Source organism: Podarcis cretensis, assembly GCF_951804945.1.
Source record: "Podarcis cretensis genome assembly, chromosome: 1".
NCBI lineage: Eukaryota > Metazoa > Chordata > Lepidosauria > Squamata > Lacertidae > Podarcis > Podarcis cretensis.
Window position 1 is genome coordinate 29,387,332 of NC_137170.1, and position 19,692 is coordinate 29,407,023.

Sequence of the window (19,692 nt, forward strand, 5' to 3'; positions counted from 1 at the left end):
CATAGTGGGCTGGGACGCAGGTGGCACTGTGGGTTAAAGCCTCAGCGCCTAGGACTTGCCGATCGAAAGGTCGGCGGTTCGAATCCCTGCGGCGGGGTGCGCTCCCGCTGCTCGGTCCCAGCGCCTGCCAACCTAGCAGTTCGAAAGCACCTCCAGGTGCAAGTAGATAAATAGGGACCGCTTACCAGCGGGAAGGTAAACGGCGTTTCCGTGTGCGGCTCTGGCTCGCCAGAGCAGCGATGTCACACTGGCCACGTGACCCGGAAGTGTCTCCGGACAGCGCTGGCCCCTGGCCTCTTAAGTGAGATGGGCGTACAACCCCAGAGTCTGTCAAGACTGGCCCGTACGGGCAGGGGTACCTTTACCTTTACCTTTATCATAGTGGGCTATACGATGTGGATTTGTGGCTAGTTGACTGACAGAACCCAAAGAGTGCTCATCAATGGTTTTCCACAAATTGCATTTTCTACAGATTGACATTTGCTCCGGTTCAGGACTAAAGAGTGGGTTTTCCCAAGGAAAGTAGTTCATCAAATAGTAAACTGCTCAGACCCATGCGGAGAAAGCACAGGGCAACTGGAAAACCACTTGGACTCATGCTTTCTAGGCTCGGGACAAGCTTAAGTATGAATGAGCCCTAAGTCTTGTTCAAGGAATTACCAGGTGTTTCACCTGCCTAGGAACATACCATCCAACTTTTTCAGACCCAAAACTGGGACGGGCATCTTCTGGGACGTGCGCCCAGGCAAGTCACATGACCAGCACCTTGCTCTCACCCCCCAAAAGTACTTATGGTGGGGCAAGATCTTGCAGGGTGCCCCAAAATGCACATTTTGGGCACTGCATGAAATTACAGCCCTGAATAAGTACTTCTTGGGGTGAGAGCGCCATGCAAGAGTGCAAATGACCACAGGACCTAAATGGCCATCACAATTTCGCACAACGAAACAGGCTGTCCCATTTTTTCCAGGGCATTTGGAATGTATGTAATAAGCTGCCCTGATTACTACATTTTCTCACTGAGTCTTTTTTCACAGGTTGTGTACATTACATTGCAAAACCTGTAACTGTCATCCTGAATACTCATCTCATTTGTCCCTGTTATATCACACTAAAAGTGGCATGGGTGTCATTAACAGCATCTCCCTAGTAGTGAATAATTCCCTTAATTAGATAACTAAGAATTTGCCAGTGTCTAGGTAAATAAATAAATAAATAAGCACCTTGTATCTCAGTCACAGCTGCACTTGTTTCAGGGAGAGGTACATAAATAATAATAAGAAATAATAATAAATTTTCTTTATACCCCGCCCTCCCTGGCCAGAGCCAGGCTCAGGGTGGCTAACACCAGTAAAATTACAGTAAAAACATAATAGGGGGAAAAAAACAATTTAAAATACAGGTTAAACTGCAATTTTAAATGCAGCCTCATTTTAAAAGTAGCCCATAGATCAAAACCATAAGGGGAGGGAAACATAAGGGTCAGACTGAGTCCAAACCAAAGGCCAGGCGGAACAGCTCTGTCTTGCAGGCCCTCAGGGTCCTAGTCTCTTGTGGCAGAGTGTTCCACCAGGTCAGGGCCAATGCTCCTCTGCATACAGAATATTTTTTGGGGAAGTGTAAATTGAGTAATTTTGCATTAAAATTTGAACTGAATTTGTTCCCCATCTCTAACATAATGGAGCCCATCTCTTGGCTGCCAGTAATGAAACTGACCATGGCCACATTTACACTTATCACTTGTAACAGTCAAGGCTGCCCTCAAATAATTCTGGGAGCTGTAGTTGGTTAAGGCTGCTGGGATTTGCTAGAAGACGCTTTCTCTCCTCACAGAGCCACAGTTCAGGGAGATCCTTGTGAAAAGTGATTGATTGTTAGGCCACTTTGGGAACTGTAGCTCTGGGAGAAGAACAGGAGTCTCCTAAACAATCCTCAGTGCCCTTAACAAACTACAGATCCTGGAATTCTTTGGGAGAAAGCTTGTCTGCTTTCAGATGCTATGATATTGCTTTAAATGTATGGCGCAAATGTGGCCCACCCCAGCTTAGCTTCAGCAAGGAAGCTGTTTCATGTGCCTCAAGACCATTCCCTAGGAGTCATAATATTCCTGTCTGAAATACAAGCTCATTTCCCCTCCACCTAAAAAAACCTTTAAGAGAGCTTCCTAGAATATAATGTGAGAAAAAGGATAGGAAGTGAAAAAATATGTATCCAAGAGAGATGTTAATTCATATGAAGCCTGCTGTTCCAAAAACCAACCTTCTCACCAGGTCTCTCTTTAATTCTTTTTACATTTCTGAATGGGGGAAAAGGAGATCAGGCTACTGCATTTTGCTACAGTTTTCTGACTCCCCCCTCCCCTCTTCTCTCCAGCTAGCAGAATCGAGGGTCTCTTGAAAATTTATTAACAATGACATTTAAACAACATAAAAGCCATTTCCATTCAATTAAATAAACACAGCATGTTAACCTTCAGTAAAAGAAGTATCCACTCTTTTTATAGGCTGCTGTAAACAGATTTCTGGGCTTGAACAAAGCCAAAATCAATAAAGCCTCTGCAAACAATAATAATCTCATGCACACTCTATCGACAGCTGCCTAGAAAATATCGCTTGACTCTAACTGTCCTGATGATTGGGTGCTTTCCTGGTCTTTCCCTCTTGCTCTTTAATGTCAAAGCACCAAATGGAAGCCAGAGAAACATGCAAAGCATTCCTCAAAGGAAAAGAAACAAGCTGGTTGGGATCTACCCTGCTGGGTCACTTTTGGTTCATGAACAAATGAGCAAGAGATCAGTTCAAAGCTCGCACTAAGGCAGGGGTGCGGGGAGGGACCATTTTCAATTTGAGGGCTGCATTGTACCTTTCAGAAGCCATGTACCATTGATGGAGAGGACCAGATGGAAATGTGGATGGAAAAATGCATGTGACTCATTGGGTGGGATATGATGAATGACTCCCATCAGCAGAAGCCCTGCGGAAGGACTTCCACTTGTGTAGAGGAGATCGTTCTGTCTGGCAAACCGAAACGTTTGCTCTGACAGAATGACCACCTTCTTAGAATGACATTGAATTCCTCCCTTCTGTCTGTATAGTGCGTTATGGTCCGGTCATGTAGAAGTCAGAGGCTTCTGCACTCATCCCACTATCCAGGCACGTATGCAAGTTAAATGACTCAAGGACCTATTCCAGCCCAGCAGGAGGAGCACTCAAGGAGGCAACAGCCTGCAGGACAGGGGTGGTCTGGGAACAGCCCCAAAGGCCAAACAGAAAAGTTGAGGGGATACAATTGGCCACTGGACTCCTGCACTAAGTGTTTGTACAAATTAGAATTGGGGGTAGGAACAGTAGCAAAAGTAGAGATCTATAGACATAAATGTAAAATTATGTAAATGTCAAGTTTTCTCACCTCTGCACTTCCTGGCCATATAGTATTGTATGGACAACCACCCCCCATTTTCCCCCACTTTCAAGCTGGAGCTAAATGTAGGACAAATTGATGTGCATGAGAATGTGCCAGTAGCCACTTCTGCAAGAATTGCAGACTGGGATTATCTGTAGAAGCCTACAAGTTTCCACAGAAGCCTGGGAATTCCATTTTTAAGGAATCCAACAGCTTGCTTTTTGTTGCTTGAAGCTGTGGTGCTTTATTGTTGTACCAAATGCAAAAACACACATGATATAAACTCATTAGGCAGCCTGGCCCCCTTTCTCAGGCTCAGCAATGCTGCAGTCTCCATTATCAATATAATAATATTGGCCTCGCTTACAAGACTGTTCAAGGACTGAGATAATGTAAAGAGCTTCTAGCATTTTGAATGTACTACATAAATGCAAGCTGTTGTTTAATACCAGCAGAATTTATATTCTATTATTTAAATTTAAAGACTGTCTTTTGACCAAATCTGGCATCAACAGGCTTTCAACAATGGCATGCAATCCTGTGCACACTTACCTGGGAGTAAACCTTGCTGAATACCATGGGACTTACTGCTCTGAATGAACATGCATGTTTCTATCATATCTAACGATCACATTGAGTACAACTGTATACTGCAGACTTTTCCAGCTTGGCTCATTAGCTAAAGACTGCTTAATAAAAAACAAATCACTGAGCGAAAAAACAAAACAAAATATATAAACATATATGCAAATGTTTGCTTACTAACATCTCAGTGCTCAACATTGTTACTTGGACATACTCCCACTTGAATTGCAGGAGGTAATAATGACTAAGCCACACACTGTCATACTGTAAGTGCCTTGGGGCAGGCTCCTGTTGACTCTGTAGAGCTCCATGTACTTTGCCTGTGCTACACAATTGGGATGATGACTGTGGATCATGCTGATGAAGAGCAGAAGGAGTTAGTCCACATCATCACAGCTTAGCAATTACAACTTAAGTTATTTCAAAGTTCTTTCAGGGAAAACACTGCCTATGTTCTACAATTTTGTGTGTATGGTGGGGGAAAGTTAACTGTTTCGTTCTTGCTGTTTTACAATTTTGTGATATTTTGCTTGCTTATGTGCTATTCTGTGCTGTTGTAGAGCTCTGTTATTGTTGTTAGCTGCATGTGTGTGTGTTTTCCTTATAGAAATGTGCGGTGAAGATAATATTAATATTAATAATATGAACGTCCAACACAATTATGGATTCTTCTGCACAGTACGTCACATCTTATTTAGAAGCTGATTTACAGTTGGAGTCCTTTTGAAGCCCCTTGCAGAAGAAGCACCTGCCATCATAGCTGGAGGTAAGCAATGACCTAATCGAAACACACCATATGGCAGATAATGAAGAAATGAAGTCAACTTGGAATGCAGGCTGGGTTGTTGTTGTTTTTTTACTATTTAGTACCTGCAGCATGTCAGGGAAGCGGTTTGGGAACTTGCTGAACACCTACTTTCCTCCAACATTGATTCTTATCTTTGCACTAATCCTAACAAATTTACTTTCCATGCATAACGATATCATCTAGGTTTCCAGGAGGCAACTCAGCATTAGCAAAATCAATCATTAAAACAAATTGCTACCCACAATCTCACAATCAGAATCCTGGTGGGGGTAGATATTTTCATGAAAGCTCATTCCTAAATTGCCTTGATGGATGTTGAAAGAGAATGTTTCGTGGGCAGCAGTAAAGGAATTAATTTGTGTCTCCTGGACACAAATGCACTATCTATTGCATCTGCCTCTTCACTGCCCCTCAGTTTCATTAGGCACTGCTGGTCTTCCAATTTGTCACTTCAGGGCTGTTTGCTTGGCAGCTAGTCCATTTTAAATTTGGGTTGAAAAGAAGGCACTGCTTTGTCATGGCCAATTGTGTCATCCCAATGATGATGATGATGAGCACCTTGATCAAATTGGGAGGGTCATATGTGCTTAATGGCAGCACACACATTTTGCATACAGAAGGTTTCAGGATGAAACCTTGACATTTCTGGTTAAATGGAGAAGTTGAAGCTACTGCTGTCAACCAGAGTAGAGACCACCCAGCTAAATGAACCGATTCATGGATCTGGTTTGCATGTTAACAGCAAGCCAAACACACAAGCATGTGGGTAGGTATTCTCAGGGGGAAATCGTGGCCATTTTGCGCCTCCTCTGGTCCTGCTATTGCCACCCTTCCAAAAGCTAAGCCATGGTTTGGCTTAGCATTACATCCATGCCAAACATGAATTTTGGAATATTCAGGACCGGCAAACGTAGGCATTTCTCCATAAAAACACACAGATAAAACAACTGAATTCACTATCAGAAGATGTAGTACTGGGCACCCACTTGAATGGCTTTAAAGGGGGATAAGACACAATCACAGAGGATAGGGCTATCATTGGCTACCTGGTAGCTCCCTTATCGAAGAGAGTGTCCCCCCTGAAAATCTGTTGATGGGAATTGCAATTGGACAGGGTGCTGTTGTACTCAGGTCCTGCTTGTGGGCTTCCTTAGGCATCAGGATGGCCACTGTGAGTGCAGGATCTTGGAGTCGATGTGCATCTGGCCTGATCCAGATATGCATCTGACCTGATCTTATGTCCATACACAGAAAGACCAGTTGGTAGAATCACTCCAGGCTGTGGGTTTGGGAGAGTGGTATCATGTTAAATAAAAACAAACAAGAAAAATAATGAGCACGCCAGGGGGACAGACTATTGTCCAATACTTGTGCTAGTTTGTTTTCTACCTTGCAGGGAGATAACCATACAGTGGAGCCACTAAGTTTGCCACCTCATGCCTTATACTAGGCCTTAGAAAGCACTGCTAGTCACCATCTTGCTATATTTCCCAGCACCTGCTGCTTGTAATATTTTCACTCAAGGTGTTAGAGATTGAACCTGGGGTCTTCCTCACGCAAAACATGTACCTTGCTGCTGAGCTCTGGCTCTTTATCCATCTCTACAACTCATTCTATGCATGTGCTTTATCCTCTCCCCAAAGAAATCCAATTTCATACTGAAAAGAACACTAGCTGTACATTGGTCCAAATTGTAATTGTAAAAAAGATCCTGCGACAGGCTTTCCATATCCTTCCTTGGAAACCCCCCCCCCCAATTGTGCTGAAAGGTTAAAAAGCGTCCCTATTATTAAATCTAAAGATGCAATCTACCACCGTTAAACTCCTTGTGAGTTTTGCCTCTGACTGCAGTGACAGCTGAATTGCATTCTGCTATTTTTCTTCTCGCAATTTAAAGCTATTTAAATTGCACCACAATCAGCATTTGTGTTTCCTCCACGGCTGCTACATATTTGTGGCATCTGGCTGTATTTAACTTCACTTAAGCCTTATCCCTGGGTAACTCTGGTATTGTGTCTCCTGGTCCATCTTCTGCCCCTTGCATGCAGCACTGGATAACAGGTTCTAATCCATTAAGAGTGTCTGCATATGGAGAGGATTGCCTCGGCACAAGGAGTTGGACTAGATAACCTTCCAGCCCCGTTCCCTGCCAGCCCCTTGATTCTGTGTAGCCGCGTTCAGATATGCCATTATCATGTTTCCCTTTCAAACATTCCTTTCTTAGGCTAACAGTCCTATAGCGGGATTAGTAAGAGGCTTCCCAATGGCCTAAATTGCAGCAAGCTGTTGTTCTTTGTTGAAAGTGGCAGGGGTTCCCCTCCCTATAAACAAGACAGCAAAAATCGTCTAGAGCAGGTCTGAGACACAAAGCATGTCCCCAAAGATGCCATTGTATTGGATGGAGGGAGCATCCTGATTCTTCGACAAAACATGCCACTTTCTAAAGCAATGAAGAGCAGGTGATGCCACACCACTCTTCTCCTCTTCACCCCTCAACCAAAAAACCATTAGTGAATTTTTCATTAGTGATTTTTTTTCAAAACTCTGCTGAAATATCCACAACTGTAGGAGCTCCAAAGATCGTGGAAATTGCAGAGGAATTTTGTCATGTTCCATTAGCTCCTGTATTTGGGTACAGGTTTATTAAATGCACACATTAAAGGTAAAGGTAAAGGTACCCCTGCCCGTATGGGCCAGTCTTGACAGACTCTGGGGTTGTGCGCCCATCTCACTTAAGAGGCCAGGGGCCAGCGCTGTCCGGAGACACTTCCGGGTCACGTGGCCAGTGTGACATCGCTGCTCTGGCAAGCCAGAGCCGCACAAGGAAACGCCGTTTACCTTCCTGCTGGTAAGCGGTCCCTATTTATCTACTTGCACCCGGAGGTGCTTTCGAACTGCTAGGTTGGCAGGCGCTGGGACCGAGCAGCGGGAGCGCACCCCACCGCAGGGATTCGAACCGCCGACCTTTCAATCGGCAAGTCCTAGGCGCTGAGGCTTTAACCCACAGCGCCACCTGCGTCAATGCACACATTACTTCCAACTAAAAGAAAAAGAAGTCCCAAAATGATTTGCTACAGAAGAGAGACTGCTGGAACTACCAAGGCAAGCTTTTCCACTGCCTTGCCCCCTGCTTGAGATCCTTATAAAGAGGACCTGCTGTCTAAGTATTTACTCTGGCTATCTCTAACAGCCCCTTTGCCTTTTGAGCAAGAATATGAATGTACTCAGTGCATTTTTTCTAAAAAAAAATGTTTAGGGGTACTCTCATTTTCCTACTCATATTGAAATACTGCCCCTCAATGAGGCCAAACTTAGATTCACAAAATGTTTAGGGGTGTGCTTACCCCTGCATCCCCCCAGAAAAAAAGCACTGAATGTATTTCATTTTAAATATAGTTTTTAAATGTTAAGATTTTTTTCATACTTAGTTTTTATAATACAGGCACCTCTTCACTTGCATGCAAGCAGCCTGCACGTTCCTGCTGGCATGGATGCCATTTTGGCACCAAAAGGGGCAGGGGCAGAACAGGGTGGAATGGGATGGGGCGGCAGAAGCTGGGAATGGAAGCCCCCTGTAAGTGAGGATTCCCCTATATGCACTTTCTGTATTCAAATTTGTGTGTTATTTTTGTGAGTTGTCTTGGGGGGAGGGGGTTGGCCAGAAGGTGGTATATACATAAACAGTAACATTGCATAACATTTGAAACCAAAATAGAAAAAAAGTAATAAAATCATGTACACATATGAAAAACAGATTAACAATGCCATGTCATATTTTACCACCAGCACTGCACAAATGCATGGGGGGGGGTGGAATTTCCCTAGCGCTGAAAGGAGAGAAGCCTATGAGGGTCATGATGGGCTTATAGGATCATGGAGTTGAGCTTCTGAATGTCATTAGCACACACACCTCCTGCCTTTTCTTCCCATGATTTGTGTGCTGGTGAATGAGATGAGCCAGGACATCTCGGGTTCAGATCTTGCCTCTGCCAAGAATTCACTAGCTGCCCTTAGGCAAGCTACTATCTCAGCCTTTGCTGAGATATCCCGACCCCCTGCAATCTGCAGCAGGAGATAACTATGCTAGCCTCCTTATGAAGATGTTCCATGGATTACTGAGGTCATGCATGTGAAATGCTTTGAACTCTTTCTGAAGCACTGTATAGAATGCTAATGTTATTCATTATTATTGTTCTTCCTGCCAGTTCATTCATTCACTATCTCCATGTGGTTCTCTCTCCAGTGACACTAGTGCAGAGGTTGCTCACTGTTTTAGGTCTGTGGGCATATTTGGATTTTTGAATGAGAATCGTGGGTGCCACCCCCTCTAATCACCTCTCTCTCCCCTCTCCTGGATCAGCCACTCCCTATGAGACAGAAAGCGTGAAAGTGTACACACACACACACTTCACTTGTCCAAGGGATCTGAATGAAAGCCAACAAAATTTATATGTGAGCCTTTAAGATGCACAGAGCTGAAAAGTAGGAAGTTGGGAAGAAAAAACTAACTGACCTCATTTTGGGGGGCAGCAGCTTTGTGAGCAGCAGGGGAAGAGTTCACAGGCACAATTGTATGCAGGTGCACCATCCTGATGACTCCTGCACTAGAAGGTATTATATGAAGGGGGAGAGAAAAAAGCAGTGACTTTTCGCCAGCTTTTAAGTGAACAGAAACTCTCCATACTATATCCAAGTTATTACTTGTGCAAAAAATGTCCTGAGGGCTAGGTTGGGGTAAAATAACTGGAATATAAGGAAAAAGAGGTGTTCTCTGCTTTTCTGATTGCCTCTGATAGGAAACACTTGAAGTTTCTCCTAGTATTTCTTCTGTAAAGGTAAAGAGACCCCTAACCATTAGGTCCAGTTGCCGACGACTCTGGGGTTGCGGCGCTCATTTCGCTTTATTGGCCGAGGGAGCCGGCATGCAGCTTCCTGGTCATGTGGCCAGCATGACTAAGCCACTTCTGGCGAACCAGAGCAGTGCACGGAAATGCCGTTTACCTTCCCGCCGGAGCAGTACCTATTTATCTACTTGCACTTTGACGTGCTTTCGAACTGCTAGGTTGGCAGGAGCAGGGACCGAACCATGGAAGCTCACCCCGTAGCGGGGATTCGAACCACCAACCTTCTGATTGGCAAGCCCTAGGCTCTGTGGTTTGGAGCATAGCACCACCAGCGTCCCATTTCTTCTGTACTAGGGAATATTTCTGCTGGAGAAGAGTCATCCCAACCTCAGTGCTAATGCAGAGGGTGAGGAGTAAGTAAAATAGCTGGGATGAGGCTCTGGGCATTGTCTCAGAAGAGAACACTCATTGCCTTGCACTCATCAAGCTGTTATTTCGCTTTTGCGCTCTTTGGTATTCAGCTCACAGTCTTTGAACGGATGCTTCAGATCCATTTCAGTTAATGAAGTCTTTCTTCAGAGAACAGCCTCAGATATTGAAGATTCTAATTTGCCTGGCACTCTTGAAGTGCAAGTCCTCAGGTTTAGGTATTCAATACCTTCCTCTCCCCTCTTGCAAAATACTTGCCCTCCAAATGCATAAATGCAAGATAGCTGGTAGCAAAATAAAATACTGCGCTTTGTACTACCTCCGTGACTCCCAGTCACTCTATTACAGGCTCTATTAACGGAAATTAAGAGTACAAAGGGTAGCTAAATGAAAGCATTCTTCCTCTTCTGCTAGTTGTAGCTAATGCAGAGCCCTAGGATGTTGCAATTAGGCATTTCTTCACCAGACTGACCTCAATGGGAAACAAATGAACCTATCCGAGTGATGCTCCTCCAGGCATTGCTGCTACCACTGAGCATCAGCTGCTGCGGGAACCTGCTAGGAAGAACTGGATTGCTGCTTTGGAAAGAACAGCCTTTCTTTTTAATACAGGAGGAAGAACAATTTGGAAAAACAGAAAAGGAGAGGAGAATGAAGAACTGTTTAAAATGGGCAAAAAAGTAATTAAGGGATATAAGGGGAGAAGAGATGGGAATATTATGTTGTTACCAGCTCCATAAACATGCTTTGATTCTTATTATGCTTTCATTATAATAAAGGTCAGAAAGCTATTCCACCACCTACCCTTCTGAGAAAAGGCCATGCCCAAATCTTCTGGATTTTATTAGAAAATTTTAATAAATGCATGAATGAATGAATGACAGACCCCCTGGAAATAGACACAGTTGCAAAAGGTCTCCTGAAAAAGAGAGATGGAACCCAAACCCCAAATGATGGAGCATTTATAGGCCTGTAACCAAAGAGGTGAAGTCGGTTGTGCAGATCCCGAAGCAGAAAATAGATGCCATCAAGGGAATCAGGGGCAGAACGCTATTTGCCAGCGCCTGGGGCCAGTGTGTGCCACCGGGCAGGCACTCGTGTGCCAGGCAGGGGCAAGACATGGAGGGTGCTCTGCACTCTGCGCTCTCCAGCCCCCACCGTAGAGCGGGTTCTCTGCGGGGCTGCCTGGTTTGCAGCCCCCTCTGAATTGTGCAAGTGGGGCACAAGAATCCCATGCTAAAAAGCCATGTGACTGGCCTCACTCACGCGCTTCTATACTTTTAAATGTTACTACAGCACCATGAAACATGCCCACAGAAAGGCAGCTCACATAGTGCTGCTGTAGCTGTGAAAGGTACCTTTTGGTTTGCCTGTTCCCACAATTGATGTTTGCTTAGAGTGAGTTTTAAGTTTGTTGTTATTATCTGTGAAGACTTTTGGTTGCTTTTTGTGACTTAGGGAGTGTGAGAGCTCCTGGTTTGACTTAACCATGTACATATTTATAAAATCTGAGCGGTGTGCATTTGGATGAGTTGATTTGAACATTCCCCTTGGTTTCCATTATTTTACCAACATCATCAACAACAATGTCATCATTATTATTGAATTAATTAAATTTGTATAGTGCCCATCATGTGAAGATCCCAGGGAAGTCTAGGAAGCTTTAATATCCCAGACCACTATTCCTACACTGAGGCTGAGGTTGTAAGCACTAAAGCTACTTTATTAAGCATAAGGCAGAACAAAAGAAAACATGTCTCCTCTTTCTGGTCTTCCTTGGAGAGAAGTCAGAAGTGAAAGCAAAAACAAATGGAAACAGAGTACAGCAAACATCCGCTCTGGTGATTCCAACAGTTGGTGATGGAATGCATAACACAGACATGTGATGAACCAATCCTACATATCTGCACAGTGAGAGGAATAGAAATCCAACAACTAGGTCACTATAAAGTTTTGGAAAACAGCATAGTATTATGATAAAAGGTGAAATTTACAGTGCTGGGACTGTATACCTTGCTCCTGTGACCAGTACCAATGGGAACTTTAATAGCTACAAATTAAATTCACATTTAGCACTTGGTACAAACATTAATTAACTAATCTTCACAATACCCCTGTGGGAAAGCCATGTCATTATGCCTACTCAGAAAGGTTAAGTGAATTGCCTCTGTCCACGCAACAAGCCAGACTCTGTACTGGGATTGGCATTTATAAATAGTTACCGTTTAGGGTTGCAATTCATTAATAAGGAGAGGGGTGCTGATTTTCATTTTCTCTGCTCATGCCTCCTTCCTCACCTAGGATTTCTGCCACCTGCACCTTTTACTGCCATGGAACCAACAGTGGAAGGAAAGAACCAACCAACACACACAGAGAGAGAGCATTCTGAAAATTCTGCACTGCTCTCATGGAAAAAGTACTGACCCAAAATCCAGGTGTTTGGAACATGTTGTTAACGCAAAGGAAAATTGCGTGCATGTTGAGAATTGGGTTACATGGTTTTGATGCCACATTTTCCACTGACAAATAAGCAGGCAGTCTTCAACAGTGGGAATGCAAATCCAATCAGCAAAACTCCATTTGGATGAAGTTCATTCCAGTGCATACATAGCCTTTGAACTGACAAGTGAACTATTCCTTAAGGGATGCATTAACACATGCTGAATATACAGCTAATCATTAGCATGATGCTGGTCACATGAGTCAGTTTTGCATTGGTGGCTAATCAGCTGCTTTTAGTTTTTTTCTTACAATCAAGTGGTATTTAGATTTTATGACATAAAATCCATATTTGTAATCGTTTATAGCCATCCAGAAGGTCATTTATATGTTTGTGTGTGCCAGTGAGCACATTTCAAGAAATCAGGGAAATGATATTGAGGCATCTAATCATAAGCCTGCATTTTTATTAAAGCTTATATGTTTAATCAGGGCCTGTATCTTAAAAGACCAGTCTTAGAAGACCAGTTGCCTAAAAACCTTGACAAGATGTTTTACTCCTAGACAAGGGGCCCCCCTGATTTATAGCAGAAAACAACTCTCAAAGTCGTAAAAAGGGAATTACAGGCTGACAGCCAAGGTTACACTGACCCTACAAATTAAGGGTGGATAAATAGTAAAATGAGCCATATCTTCTTCCTAAGGTTAAGAAGGTCAAGAGCAGTGAAAAAGCATCTAGCTGGCAGAAACAGAACATTTTCTGGGAAGACTTTTCAAAAGCTGTTTGTTTCTTAAACTAAGATCCTTTTAAGATTTCTTTTCCTTTTAAAAGGTTGTTTATGTATTAAATATATTAGCTTAAATATAATTATGCAAAGGATTTAAGAAATGCTAGATTCTTATTTCATATAGTTGTAAGAGTTGTAACTATCCTGAAATTAAGTCAGGCACCAGCCCCCCCTTGCCAGACAGAAGACGCCAATCGAGCGCTCCTGATATATGGTTGTCAGGCCTTTTGTTTAGAAACCTTCAAATGAAGGAGATCTCTCAATGTTGATGTGAACTCAATCCTTGACATGCATAAGATAAAAATTCAAGATTAATTATCTGTTTTGGAAGGCAATAGGGCAAGGAGGGCAAGAGGTGAGCTGGTAATTAAGATTCCTTGTTGAGACACATGTAAGATATATTACTACTTATTTGTCATTTATAGATAGAAGAATATATAGCTTTTTATTTTCCATAAAAGGGCAAGAAGGAAATGGGTGTATCTTTTGTGATTGGCTCTAGCAAACAGCCAATAGGAATTTCAACCAGGCTGATTGGACAGAGGCAGCCACAGGAGGAGCAAGGGGGCTGGATTAAGGAAATATAAGTGCTGGCCAGAATGGCAAGAGGCCAGGCCAGAGCTTGGTAACCATATACCACTGTGCCTCATATTTATTTGTCTGACAAATAAATTACTATTTTAATTTCTCTATTGCTGCGTTGAATATTTCATTCCAGCTAAGCGTTAACCACAAGCAGGGTGCTACAATATAATGTGTACATTTATATAAGGCTGAGTGTGTGTTTGTATAAGGTACATAAGGTATGATATAAGGTTGATGATGTTAAAAAATAACTGACCCGAAAGTGAAGAAGTCTAATCTGGACAGTTTTTCATTTTAAATTGTTTATCTAAATGTCAAAAGAAACATTTGCAAGCTGATCAGATTGCCTTTCAACAGAAAACAGGTTTACATTTTCTTAGCAGAAAACTGATACGTTAGTACAATGAACCATAGTCTGACCTAGCAAGTTTTGAGGTACAATCTATATGTTAGCAGGACAGTGAAATCCCATATAGATTATAGAGGGAATTTCCCCATGTGAAAATTTAGTTTTCGTGAATGAGGGTAGTGGAAAAACCATTCCATTGTGGTTTATGAAGAAGAGAATCCTGGTAGTATTTATTCCATGACCGAAGCCTCAATTATCAGGTTAATGAGAGGTCAGGCTTCTTAAATCTTTTGGGAATTACACAACAGAAAACATACTGTTAAGGAAGTCAGAGCAAAGCAGGCAGTTGATTGCAGATCCTAGCGTAAAATGCAACCAATTAAATAAGTGTGATTACCAGGGCTTGCACAGCGCCTTCTTTACTGGCCACACTCCAGAGCTATTTCAGCAAACAATGAGTATCTGCAGTTCAAAGACCTCCAGGAAATGCATTTGTACTCATGTGGCTAGCAAGAGAAACCACATAACAATGGAATGGGGAGTCTAAACAGTACTGAAATGAGTCCTCAAATCAATAGCAAAAGGAGTGCAGGCATGTTACTCTCAATGGAATGTCCAAAGCAAGCTTCTTTGGCATTCTTATGTAATGAGAGATCAGGGTAGACTTAAACATGATATGCATTGAACCAAAAATGCAAATTAAACTGCAGTTCACAAAGTTGGTTCCTTCTTTCCTTGCCTGCTTGCTTGCTTGCTTCCTTCTAATGTATTTTCCTTGTTTATTGTAAAAAAAATTGGGATGAATATTTTGGTATCTTGAATATGTCTTACTTTAAAACAAAAACAAAACAACAACAAAATCCTGTAATTATAAAGTGAAGTATATATGCATTTCATTTCCTCTGATACTTTGGTGAGGCAGAATGTACCATATACCCTTTTATGGTAGCTTGTGCTGAGAAGGGGGAAGGGGAAGCAGAAGCCAGTCCTAGCAAGCATAAAAAGTCCACTCTTTGCCTGCCATTTGCACAAACAATAGGATTGATAAATAGTCTGAAGAAGTCTGAGGTATGCAGATTGTCCTACTGTTATTGAGCTGTTATTCTGGTTCCACTGCACCAGCTATCTCACCTTTTCTGAGCCATATAATACCTTGGCACAACATTTACTTCATACTCAGTAAATTTTTGAGATGCTTGGACTATTTTGAAAACAATAACAATTTAGTCCCAAACTGCAGTTTCACCTAATTCCAGTGCAAACTGGGTATTTTTTTGAGAATCCCCTAAATCACACTTGGACTCCATAGACTTATTCAGAGATCTGTTGACTAAACTCTAGGAAAAGCCAAATATACCAGCCAGGGTCACCTGGTTTCATGGGACATAAATGAAACATTCACAAGGACTTGAGGTCATTGTGTGGGCGGCTTAGTACAATATAGGATCTGAAATGGATTAAGAATCTGCTGCACAATTCAGTGATTCCTCCTGTATTCCTTGACAAAATCAGCTCAAACAAATCCAGATTCACCACAGAAGTTCACAATTTTTCTGGAATCCAACAGGAATGCTAGCTCTTAAACAAGGTTAAGGGGTCAATGCTTATTCCGAAAAGTTACTTCATTCAATTACAGTTATTCCTCAGGGGCACCTATAGCTCTGGACATTCTCTACAGCCATCACATCCTTATGGGAAGTGTTAATTTTCTCTTAGATAATTGTTTTCCATTTCTTACCAGTACAAGATTGTACAGATATCCTCTGTGGTTTTTCTGCTGGTGACTTGATAGAAACAGCGTGCTGATATTTTGCTTCATACACAGGGGAATGACTAGATTCTCGTTAAACTTGCCATTTCATATTTCATTGTTAACCCCATCATTTATACAGTACCAGACAGTCTTCCAATTTGTTCATTCTTCATATGCTCTGCCTTATTAATTCATGACAGGACCTTAGTATTTGCTTGCATACTGATTTAGCTTGTCAATTTGAAGAGTTAGGCCATCAGCAAAATCCAGATACCCCGAAACGTTTATTTCTTTGTCAAAAAGATTCCAGGGTGGTGTACAAAAGTGTGAATAATCCTATGCACATTTCCTTCAAAGCTCCATTGTGTTCAAGGAATTTAATCCTAGAAAAGTGTGCATAGGATTTGAAGAGTACATGAACTGGAGCCAAACCATACTATGACTGTGCTATCAGTCCCTTGTAACAAAGTTGATCTTGACTGTGAAATGGGAATGGAAGTAACTTTAGTGGTGTCACTTTTGATGCTAAACACTTGATTCAAATCTTCATTTATCCAAAAAAACTTAGTGTTTAAATGTGCTATGTCTTCAACATGCCTAACAGAGCAGTCCAAATGCCTGATCTGCTGTGCTAGAGGAGGTTTGGATACAGCAGGTGTTCCTCTGCCCAGATCTGCTTGGCTCCACCAGAAAGTCATACCAGAAAATGGAGGAGCATATAACCACATGGTTCACTTTTGCTCATTCCCTTCATAGTGATGTCTAGGTCAGCAGCAATGGTCAAAATGACCTTTGAATGACTGCTGAAATGCAAGAAATTTCTGAAAGTATGAGATGGGCACTTGCTATGGAACTAGACAGAAATGCCATAGCCTAAGAAACTCCTCCCTTCATCAGGAAGTATCGATAACATCTCCCATTACAGTCTGATTGTGCACTCTACCACAGAGTTGCTGTTTTAATTAACAAGATGGATTTCAGAGGTGATATGTTCTGTTGTGCTATAATTCCTGCCTTTACAGTAATTTTCTCCTGCTTTTCACACTATAATGTGCTATAAATCCTACTTAGGCTGCTTCACTGGCCTGTTGCTCTGAGTCAATCTTTCAGGCCTTCTGTTGCTATAGCAACCTCCAGCCATCCTCCAGCTTGCTGGAATATGATACAGTCTCCTGGGGAAATTGCTATGAACTTGAGGATCACACGGATTTCAGCCCCTGATGCTTGAATCTGGTCCTGTCTCCTTTTAGTAGTAGTAGTAGTAGTAGTAGTAGTAGTAGTAATAGCCACTGTCTTAACTCCCCACCCACCCTGAGCTCTTTTGTGCTGTCTGTGTGTGTTTGTGTGTGTGAAGGAAAATAAAGTCAACTGAAAGATCATTCTCCTTTTCAGCATTCTCGAAAGAGAAAGCCTAAAAAAATAATGTAGACTTAGCTGGTTTTAATGCCTAAACAAACCAGGCACAATTGGAGCAGCTTCTCCTCCCACCCTCTCTCCTTTGTTTCCATTTTCTTTCTTTCTCTTCCTAATCTTGTCTTCTCATATGTTCACGGTCTCAGAATGTTCATTTCACAATTCCAGTTTATGAATACATGTCCTCATTCTTAATCTTCCTCAGCCTACCGGCCTCTTTTCTCTCAGACTTTATTCACACTATTTTCTGCCTTATCTTTTACCCTCCATCATTTATTTGTTTTTCTGCTTCTTTTTGTATGTGTCATTGTTTCTCCAACCCATTTCTTCCCCACCACAAATCATTTAGGTTAAGGGGGGGGGGGGGGGGAATCTATCACACAAGACAAAGGGTCATATATCAGCTCCTTCTGCTTCCTCCAGCTACATACCACATCTTACACAGACTGGGGCGTTCACATGTTACATTCAACAAGAGTAAAACCTGTGTACCAATACGCAAATAATTGACCTGTACAAATCAACAAGCATACACTCCCCCCCCCCCACACACAAGCAGCATACTGTATATTTGCATGTTAGTTTCACCAATTTGTGCATTTTGGGGCACTATCTAGTATATGATTTTTGTACGCATTGTATGGTTCGATAACTGTATGCAAAGATAAATCATTTCTAAATCTCGCTCTGCCAAATTCAAGATTGAATGTCAAAAAGAGAACGAATACACATCAAAGTGCCAACCCTAGCACCAGATTGTAGGTAGGAATCAGAGCATTAGGACACAACCTTTGTCACCTCTAGGCATGTTAAATGATCTTAAAGGTTCTGTAATAACTGATGTTGGATCATCCCATCTAGACACTATCAGGTAACTGGTACTGTGCTTCTCAATGTACAAGAAGATTCAATGAGCCACCTCTCTTTTGGGTACTGCTGCCTCAAAGATAAAAAACCACATTGTTGCCCAGCTCAACTAGATCATGACTAGTTCAGTGCAAATGCTATAGGCTTCCATATGCATTGAAATAAATCAATGATGTGTTAGCGATTGCTTTGCCACTGCTATTTAATGCGCATGTTTGACTTTTCCCTGCTTTTAAATTTTATAGTGAGTTTTAGTGCCGGTGATAATACTTAGTACTTATGGGGCACTTTATGTTCACAAACATTAACCAATTAAGAAATAAAAAGGAGTGATAGCTACGATTGTCTTGAGCAATGCCAAGCAAGCACAAAAGTCCAATGCCTTCATCATCACAATTCTGTGAAGTGAGCAACACATTCATAGGTTGAAATAAAATCATTCTTCTCACACTTCAAACAGAGGGGGCCTGGGATTCCATCTAAGACAGGATTGAGACTGCAACCCAGGGGCAGTGCTTCCTGTTTAATCACTTGAGGTGAAATGGGCAATTCTGCTTTTCCCTGCCCTGCCACTGCCACACCTGCTACCACCAGTTGCATTTCTCCTTTTGCCCTGGCACAATTTCAGGCAAGAGCTCACCCAATTGGGGTAAGATCTTGCATGCTCATGAGATCTCATGCGATTTCAGCCAATACTGGCAGCAGGGCAGACAGGGAGCCTGCAAGGTAGCTGCCTCAGTTTGCCTAATGGCAGAGCGGGCTCTGCCAGAACCACAGCTTCAGGTGGGGAGATGCATTTCTGAAGTGGACCAAGCACCAGATACTTTCCACTGATCCCAGAAGTATTCTAGAAATAAATGGAAGCCATAAGTGCAGGGAGCTGCTCTGGTGTCCCCCTACTTGTCTGAAAGGCCTTGGATTATATGAGGTGAGGTTCTTGTATGGTGCGTGGACAGGAACAGCACTGGCCCTACCTTTCGGCAGAGTGAGGCAACTGTCTCAGGTGCTGAATCCTGCAGGCAGGCAGTAGTGGAAGGATATTGGAGGAGAGACTTGTGTGCCCTGCACCTCCTAAACTCTTCTGCTGCCCTCAGGTGCAGAGGAAGACACTGTTCCAGCACCAGTGTTGAAGGAAGATCCAGATGCCCACCTGGCAAACTTCTATACATAGAATGGAAAGGTGGCACCAACCTGCAGAAAAATGTCCTGGGCCACTCCTGTATGAGTGACTGTGCTAATGTTCCAGTGGACTTGAGTTACAGCAAATGGGTGGGCTGTGTTTTCTCTCTTTTTTTACCCTAATCTTGCTTTAATGCAGATCTTCCATCCTGGGATTCTAAGCACCATCTGAATCCTGGGATGCTAGAGCTACTGATTGGAGTAACTGATTGGAAAACACAACACCCCTTGCTACATTATAGGCTCTCTAT

At 42.6% G+C, this 19,692-nt stretch overlaps 1 protein-coding gene across 13 annotated transcripts in view; it reads right to left on the minus strand.

Moving 5' to 3' along the window:
- Positions 1-19,692, minus strand: part of NRXN3 (neurexin 3) — a 1,235,498-nt gene that overhangs the window by 353,440 nt on the left and 862,366 nt on the right. The window lies entirely within an intron of this gene.